Source organism: Chenopodium album, chromosome 2 (genome assembly GCF_948465745.1).
Source record: "Chenopodium album chromosome 2, dcCheAlbu1.1, whole genome shotgun sequence".
NCBI lineage: Eukaryota > Viridiplantae > Streptophyta > Magnoliopsida > Caryophyllales > Amaranthaceae > Chenopodium > Chenopodium album.
The window spans coordinates 27028037-27037088 of NC_137835.1; the positions used below are offsets into that span (position 1 = coordinate 27028037).

The 9052-nt window shown below is 40.6% G+C and overlaps 1 non-coding gene across 1 annotated transcript; it reads right to left on the reverse strand.

Moving 5' to 3' along the window:
- Positions 1-243: 243 nt before the first annotated feature.
- LOC145607780 (small nucleolar RNA R71) lies at positions 244-349 on the reverse strand. The gene has a single exon (XR_014105628.1). It is a non-coding gene; the product is annotated as a small nucleolar RNA R71 (small nucleolar RNA).
- Positions 350-9052: the final 8703 nt, after the last annotated feature.

Sequence of the window (9052 nt, forward strand, 5' to 3'; positions counted from 1 at the left end):
AATTTAGTGGAGCCAAGAGTGAGAGCCCGCTGAATCACCTAAAGGAATTTGAGAAGTATTGTAATACTATCAAGGTGAACGTCATTTCTCAAGAGTTTATTCGGCTAAAGTTGTTTCCCTTTTCTCTTATTGGTCGTGCCTTAGAGTAGTTGGATAAGGAGGTTAAGCCAAATTTTCTTAGGACATGGGATGAATTCACCAAAGCTTTTTTGTCTCGCTTTTACCCACAAAAGAAGACGGCGGAGGCTAGAGCCTTCATCCAAGGATTCAAACAAAGGCCTAATGAGAATCTCTATGAAGCATGGGAGAGGTACAAGGAGTACCAAAGAGAGTTTCCACATCATGGAATTCCTACCTATCAGGTGATACAAATTTTCTATGGAGGCTTGAGTGCTCAAGGCAAGTCATGCCTAGATGGAGGAGCCGGAGGTCCTATAATGAATAGGACGGAAGAAGAGGTAGTTGACATAATTGAGGATGTGGTGAGATACTATAGAGATTGGCAAGAAGGAGAGAGGGAATCTACGAGCAAGAGTGGCTCGACGGTTTATTCGGTGGATCATCTCAATGCGATTAACAACTTGTCTTCCCAAATTTCAAATCTAGGGAAGGAAGTGACGTCGATCAAAGAAAATCTTGAGAGTGTTTCTACGAATTCATTGAGTCTTCCCTCCCAATCTAAAGGGAGAGGTACATTTTCTAACTCTTCACCTTCTACTTCCAATAACATGCCAAGTGGTTGTCTATTTTGTGATTCTTGTGGATCTTATGATCATGATTCTTCCATGTGTTCTCAAACTTTTGTTGATGGATGTGATGATGTTGAAATTAATGAATATGAACATGTGAAATTTGTGTCTAATGTCAATGGTGGTCAAAGATTTGATGGGACTAAAAATTTTAGTAATAGGAATTCTCACCCCCAAGGTGGTTTCGATAACTACAACAATGGAGGCTATAGGAACAAAGGAAACCAAGGTTTTCGAGGTAACTATAACAACCAAGGCTATAGTAATCAAAACCCGAGCCATGGGTATGGTAACCAAAGTCAATCTTAAGGCTTTGGTAATCATTACCATAATGGTGGCAATAATCAAGGCCGCGGCAAGTGGAACAACAACCAAAATCGGGGAAGTTTTCAAAATAACAACCAAAGGGGACCCCCACCCGGTTTTGCTCCAAAGCCTCAAGGCAATGGTGAAAATTCTTATTCCCAACCATCATCATTTAAGACAAATTTGGAAGAAATTTAATGAGATGATGACTCATAACAAAATGCTTGAGACACAAATAACCCAACTAGCCAACACTCTAAAGGATTATGCTAGTCCATCCTCTTTGCCTTCTCAAGGAGTGGAACCTAAGAAACCCGTTTGTTCTATCACCACTAGGAGTGGGAGAGTTCTTAATGAGGGAGCTTCTAGGTCCATTGAGGAGGATGAGGAGAGGAGTGACCCAAGAGCAGAAGTTGAGAAGGTTGAGTATAAGAGTGTGAGTTATGAGGAGGTGCAAGAGAAAAAAAAGGAGTAGTGAGAAAGAGCGTGAGGAAGTGCGGAGACCCGACCTTCCATACCCACAAAAATTCTTGAGGCACAAAATTGATGAGCAATTTGGAAAGTTTATTGCTATGCTCAAGGAAGTTCACCTTTCTATCCCGTTCACCGATGCAATTACCCAAATGCCTAGGTACTCTAAGTTCCTTAAGGAGATTTTGAGTGGGAAGAGAATGTGCAATGAAGTTGATTCGGTTGAAGTTGGGAGTTGTTGTAGTGCTTTCATTCATAATGAGTTGCCCAAGAAAATGGAGGATCCGGGAAACTTCTCTATTCCATGTGAGATCAAAAGGAAAATGTTTAATAATGCTTTTTGTGATCTTGGAGCTAGTATGAGCGTCATGCCTTATTCCATTTTCAAGAAACTCGAGCTAGGTGAGCTACTCCCATCTTAAATAACCCTTCAATTGGCCGATCGGACTATTATGATTCCAAACGGGAGAGTTGAGGATGTTCCTCTTAAGATAGGAGGGTTCACTATTCCCGTTGATTTCATTGTGCTTGAGATTGCGGATGATGACCATATCCCTATCATTTTAGGAAGACCTTTCTTAGCCACTTCGGGAGCCTTAATAGATGTGAAAGGAGGCCGTATTACCTTGAGAATTGGTAAGAAAGAGGAAAGCTTTGAGTTGAAACCAATGCATGAGTCTTTGTCTCTTATGCAAGGAATTATGTGTGCTAATTCCCCTCGCTTTATTGATAATGTGTGCATGATTAATTCTTCAACTAACGATGTTCTTGAGAATTGTTATGATGTTCTTTCAAGTTTTGATGGCAAGAAGGTTAGTGAAGAGAAAATGATGATTCCCAAGCTAACGGATGAGGAGGAAGTTGAAATCCCTCATTGGTTTGAGCTCTATCCTCAAGATGGAGAGGATGTTTCCATGAGTATGGATGGTGAGAAACCATCTATAATAAGCAACAACCCAAAGAAAAAAGCTCATGATTCTAAGAAGAAGAGAGAGAGAAAGAAGTTACGGAAAGAAAAATTTGCAATTGAAAAGTCTTTGAAGGAAGTTTCATCAAGCAGCAACAACAAGAGGTTGCTAGAAGTTAAAAAAGAATTTGCTCTTTCTGCTGCCTTGAAGAAGGTGGTGTTCTTTTACCCTCCATGATTTGGAGGAAGGGTCGAGCTTAGGACCATAAGCAAGCGCTTCCCGGGAGGCAACCCGGAGATTTCTAACTTTTCTTTTTTATTTTTGAATTTCTCTTATTTTTCCTTCTTTTATTTTCTTTCCTTTCACTTTTCTACTTGATTGGATTTGTAGGTTGCATTTTTAGGATTGGATTTCATTAAGTGAGCATGAAGAATAAGAAGGTGTTTTGCGGTTTTTGATGTGATTATACTCGATTTTATCGAAATTTGAGGTAAAAGGGTAAGAATCTTGGTGAGGTAAGTTAGGGATTTTATGCTTTAAAGTTGAAGGAAGTTTGCACTTGGTGGGTTCTTATGGTGGGTTCATGAAATTCTCGTTTTAAACCCACTAAAACGGGATTTTGCTACTGCCTATGTTGGTGTTTATCATCATCATTATTTGTGAACCCACCAAATGAACGCACCAAAAACCTAAAAAAAGAAAAAGAGAGAGCTAGGCTGGGCTCAGCTGCGGGCGCGCACGCACTTGGTGCGGCCGCGCACCTGGCTGGTGCGGGCGCGCATCAGCCCGTGCTTCACCCTTTATCTTCCTTCCTTTCTTTCTTCTTTCATTTCCCCTTATTCCTCCTTCATAGCTTCGACCCCCATCATCCTCAAACCCTCAAGACCGCACCACTACCTTCAACAACTCATCAAAATTTCAACTCAAATCACTCAAATTTTCACTCCAAATTCACTTCTACATTTCCATCCAAACCATCAAATTCATACTACTTTCATCAAATTAAACCTCCAATCTCTCTCATCTATACTTGGGTATAATTTGGGGTTTTTCTATTTGGTGGATATTGGTGGTTAAAAGTGGTTCAATCTTGCTTTATATATGGTATAATCATCTTCTCTAGCTTTTAATTGCTCAATTATGTCATATATTTGCAAGTTTTGATTTGTTCATGAGCATGAATAGTGGTAGTACCAACTTTGATGATTTTGATGATTGATATTGGTTTTTGGTTGATTATTTGAGTTGTTTGTTGTTTGATTTTACCTCACATTGTGTTGTTTGTTGATTTTGTAGCATTTGTGAGCAATTTTGTTGAGAATTTTGGAATTTGAATTTTGGTAGTGTGGGTAGTAAGGTGCTATTGTGGTATTGGTGGTTCTTCTTGTGATTGTTGATTGTGTGGGAAGAAATTGTTGGATTTTTGGTGTTGTTTGGTTATTTGGATTGGAATTGTGATATGTGGATATTGAAGTTCTTGGTTGGTGATTTTGCGGATTGTTGTGGGAATTTTGTGATTGGTTTTTTTTTGTGATCCTTGCACTTGAAGTTCATCATGTCGAGAGTCCTCAAAAACCTTGTTAAGAAACGCAAAAGAAATGTCTCCACTGATGCACCTACCCCAAGCACATCCACCTCCCAAACACATAACCCTACTCCACCACCCAAAAGAAAATTCAACGATAAAAAACACAAGAACCGGTACCATAAATGAAAAGAAAACCGCTCTCTCAAACCCACAAGACACTACTTTCAATCCGACATGTCCGCATTGGGGATTGCTGAGGATGTAAGGGAGTTGTTGATCAACCTACGAATGGGCACATTCATCTCCCGTAGCTACCGCACCTATATGTTGAGCCCACTCTCGAGTTCTTTGCTTCGGTTGAAATAGTTCCCGTAGAGGGTCAATATAGGGTTCAATTCTAAATTTTCAACAGCTTCTTCGACCTCTCCTTAGAGCAATTCAATGCCGCTCTAGATTTTGATCCTCATGGTGACATCTTGGATCTAGAGCCTTATATTTTTGAGGAGTATGATCAGGATTCTTGGTGGGACGATATCTCCGGAGGTGGTGAGTTTGTCACCAAGCGGGCCAAGATTAGAAATTTCTACCAACCTTGTCTTCGGGTTGTTCACCGTCTTTTGGGGTACTCGGTTTTCCCCAAGCAAGAGTTGGGAAAGATGAGAAAATTGGAGCTCAAAATTCTATGGTTGGCCACTAGAGGAGAATATCGTGGCCGGTTGAACTTGGGTTACATCTTTGCCACTTATTGTGTAGCCTTGCAAGACCGGGACACCGGGGAGATTCCTCGTGGGGGAATAGTCACTAGGCTCTTGACCAACCTCCACCTTGATCATCATTTGCCTTATTGCAAGCCGGTTGGAGATGCCGACTCCGTGTACCTTGATATGAAACAATTGGGGAAAATTCAATTTATCTCCAAACATTATGAGGAGGGGAATTATGAGTGGCTTCGGGATAACAAGCATTGGTGCTACCTTCCCAACACATCTTTGACATCTCTCCACCGAACGGACACCCCTAATGTGTGGCATGTCCCCAAGGGCTTCCGCCGCCCATTCTTTAAATCCGATGAGGAAGAAGAAGAAGAAGAAGTTGAGGACGAACAACAACAACAACATCAACAACAACAACAACAACAACGTCAACATCAACAACAACAACAACAACGTCAACAACAACAACAACAACATCAAGGGCAAACGCAACAACCTCAATTTGCTAGCTTCGACTTGGAGGCCCTTAGTAACTAAATGAGTGGGTTACAAATCCACTTGGAGGGCATGTATGACCAAGATTTTGAGGCCCTCTACTCCCATATGCGAGGTATTTCCGAAATGTAACAAGGTATGTTCATTCAACAACAACTTTATGATGCAGAGGTTAACCGAGGGAGCATCACTCCTCGGTTAACTATCCTTACTTTCCGCCCCAGCAAGGTCCTATACCTTCGCATGGGCATCCTTATTGGCAAGGGCCTTTAGAGCCCGGTATCGAGCCCCGTTCTTACCCGGACGAGCGTGGTAACTATGATTACCGAGCTCCCGGAGGGTGTGACTATAGGGGTGACCCTAATTACCCCTATGTGCACCCTAACCATCCATTTGAGCTCACCTTGACCGAGCAATTCACACCTCTTGCCCCTTGGCAACAAGATAATTTCAAGGGGCATTATGGTTGGCCCGAGGGATTCACCGGAGGTTGGGCTCCTTACTCACCCCCAACCTTCGATGACTACATGGGCAACAATGATTCTAATGAGGCCGGGCCAAGTGGTGGTGGTAATGATGAGTCTTAGTTCCCTCTATTTTGTGCCTCTTACCTCCACCCCTTATGTTTATGTGCTTGGTTAGTATTGTTGGGATGTTGAGATGTATTCATGTTTAGCTTGGGGGAACTTCTTTGTATCTCGGTTGCCAATATTTGTTGTTGTTGCTTACCTTGAATTTTACTTGCCTCTTGCATGATGGTTTCCTTATCTTGGTCTCTAGTCTTGTTGTTGCTTGTTGCTAGTCCCATGAGTTTGTTTTGCCATTGTTGTTGTGATGATTTCCTTGTGATGATGTTGATTGTTTCTTGCTCCCTTATATCCAAAACCCTTGAATCCAAATCCCTTTGAATCCAAATCTTGTAGTTTAGTACCTTTTAGTTAGTTAGTTGTTTAGTTGTTTACTTAGTTTTTCTTTACTTTCCGTTTTGATTTTTGTTAGCCTAATTTTGCTCAGTTGTTTAATGTTTTTGTTAGCTTAGTTTAGTTTTACTTTTTAGTATCTTTTTCTTTTGTTTTGAAGTTACTAACCTTTTTCTTTGTTTATAGCTTCTTTTACTTTTCTTGTTCCCACATGACTTTTTGATGATGCTTACGATTTTGGAGCACAACAATGGTGGTTCTTTCTTTCACCTTTGTTTATTATGCTAATCATGGATAGCCCGGTGAGACCTTTCTAATTTTTCTCTTTATTTTCTTTGGATGCATAGATTAGGTTTAGTTTAGAGGAAGTTGAACGGTTCAAGGATGATTGCTTGTTAACACGTAACGTGTTTGGGATCGTTGACGATGTTGTCATTCGATCACTTGTATGTGGATTGGGATATATGTTTTTAACTTGCTTTCTAGTTCCTTTATCACTTTTTCCTTTTCTTTCTTTATCTATGGCTCTCCTTTTCTTTTCTTTTCATTTTTCCTTTATTTTTACTTTGTTCTTGTCTTGGTATATGGTTTGCTTTTGAGGCTTATTTTTCATTTTTGTTTTCTTTATGAATTGGACTTTGTACATTAGACTTTCTCTTTTTCATGAATTTCTTCCTAGGTAGTAAAGGTATGCACGGTTTGAGACTATGCTTGGTTGACTCTAGGATAGGTGTATGCTAGGGTAGTTGTTTTAACTAGGTGGATCATGAAGCCGGATTCTGCTTGTTTGTGGCATGTTGGTAGTTGCTCCCTATAGTCGATTTGACACCTCTAGTGAGTTTTTGCTACATCCATGTGAGGTTCATCGTTTTTCAAGCCTTCAACCTATTTTGTATGAGCGGCGTGGATCCTTGACTATTGCAAACCTAATCTATAAAGCTTGATTTATGATTCTTAAACCCGAGACCGAGCTATATAGGGAGGACAAATGCACCTTTTTCGGGGTGGTATTTTTCATTTTTAGGATAGTTTGTTTAATATTTGTTTTTGGGTTTACATTTGCCTTCTTGCAACCATTTGAGCCTATTTCCTTCTTTTCAAGCCACATCTTTGGATCTTTGGCCTTTTGTTTCATTTTCTTTCTTTTCTTGTTTTTGTGAAGCAATTGATCATTCTTGAAGGAGTTTGTGGTGATATACTTGGGATATGTGGTTCCATTGATGCAAGCTTGTGATTATGGTTTTCTTTGTGAATAATGGCAAATGAGTACGAGTAAAAGTCGCCCTACATTAAAAGAGGCATGGACAAATAAGTGCAATATATAAGAAAAAAAAAAGCCGTCCGAATTTTAAAAAAAAGGCAAGGACAAAGCATGGCTTTACAAATAAAAATAAAACAAAAAATAACCAAAAAATTAAAAAAGTGAAAATTTCAAAAACATTTTGATGTATTCTTTTCTCCTTCTAAGCATTGAGGAAAATGCTTCATTTAAGCTGGGGGAGAAGCGTTTACGTTTTTTGTATATATTCTTGTGAGTATAGCTTTGAATAAGCTTGGGGGTGTTGTCATTTTTGTTTGGTGATTTCTTGATCGTGATGTTGAGGATTGATCACCCTTTTGCTTCACTATTTAGGAAAACCGCTAAATTTTAAATTTTATCCTACCTTCACCCTTTATGCCTTACGTTACAACCTTTGGGAAAGCCCTTTCGACCTAGAATTTGAGTCACTATTCGAGGGAGGGAATCATGGGTCATTGCCTAAGGAAAGGGGATGCATAGTCAAGATTGTCGAGTAGCCTAAATAAATCTCTTTTTCCGGTTCCTTCGAGGAATCATTGGGATGCTCGCTAAGGGGAGATTTGAGACTAGTGGGGAGAACGCGGTAAGATCGATTGGGATGAACGTGGATTGTGATGTCTAGTTCCTATGCTTCGCATACCTTATTTTTCAATCAACCTTGGATATCTTGGAACGTGTATACCTTGACTACTTGAGAAATATTTTCATTCATTTGCATTGTAGTCTCTTTGTAAGTCCATTTCGCAAAGGTTTTGTTTTCCCTTTTTCCCTTTTTCTTTTCTTTTAATGGTTTTGCCTCTTGGATGTTGGGGGTAAGTTATGGGTAAACTCTTAGGATACCCTTACGAGAGCATTACTCGTCCTCTAGGGCGATCTAGGGGTTTAAAATGGCTTGTTGTAGCTAAAAACAATCGTGATTCCTACGACAGTGAGTCTTAGTGTATATTCTCATCTTGAGTGTTTCTTTTTCTTTTTGAATAAGTCTTTCATCCTTATTCTTTCTTGCTTTGTTTTGCTCGAGGACGAGCAAAAGTTTAGCTTGGGGGAATTTGATGAGTGTTATTTATGGCACTCATTTGGCCTCTTTTAGGATGATTTTCATGCTTCTTTATAGCCCTTTTCCTTAGTTTTGTTCTTTATTTCTTTAGTTTGTGCTTTCCATAGTTAGTTTCCTTGTTTTGTGCATTTCTTTGTTTATTTGTTCTTTTTCCTTTTTATTTGTTTGTTTTCGTTTGTTTTTAGGTTATGATCGTGTCTCCAAGGATTCCCGAGCCTTCCTCTCGTATTTCTCACCAATTTGGATGCCTCATGTTTTCCTTTCGGAGCTTCAAGTGTGAAGGAACGCAAAGAGCAAGTCAAGAGATCGGTGCACATATGCGGTGGGGGCGTCATCTTTGCCATGAACCCACCAAAATGGCCCTTTCAAGACTACCTTCCTTGGTGTTCATCATAATCATAAAGACGAGCCCACGAGGATGAGCTTGGACGAAGAAGAGGGGGGGCTCCCCTGCTAACAGGTGCGGGCGCGCACGAGGGTGGTGCGGCCGCGAACCTAGGTGGCGCGGGCGCGCCTAGTGCGGGTGTGGGCGCGCCTGCCAGGGCCCCTGTTCCGTACCCTTTTTCCCGCGGCCGTGCCTCTCCTCTGATGCGACCGCGCCTTCT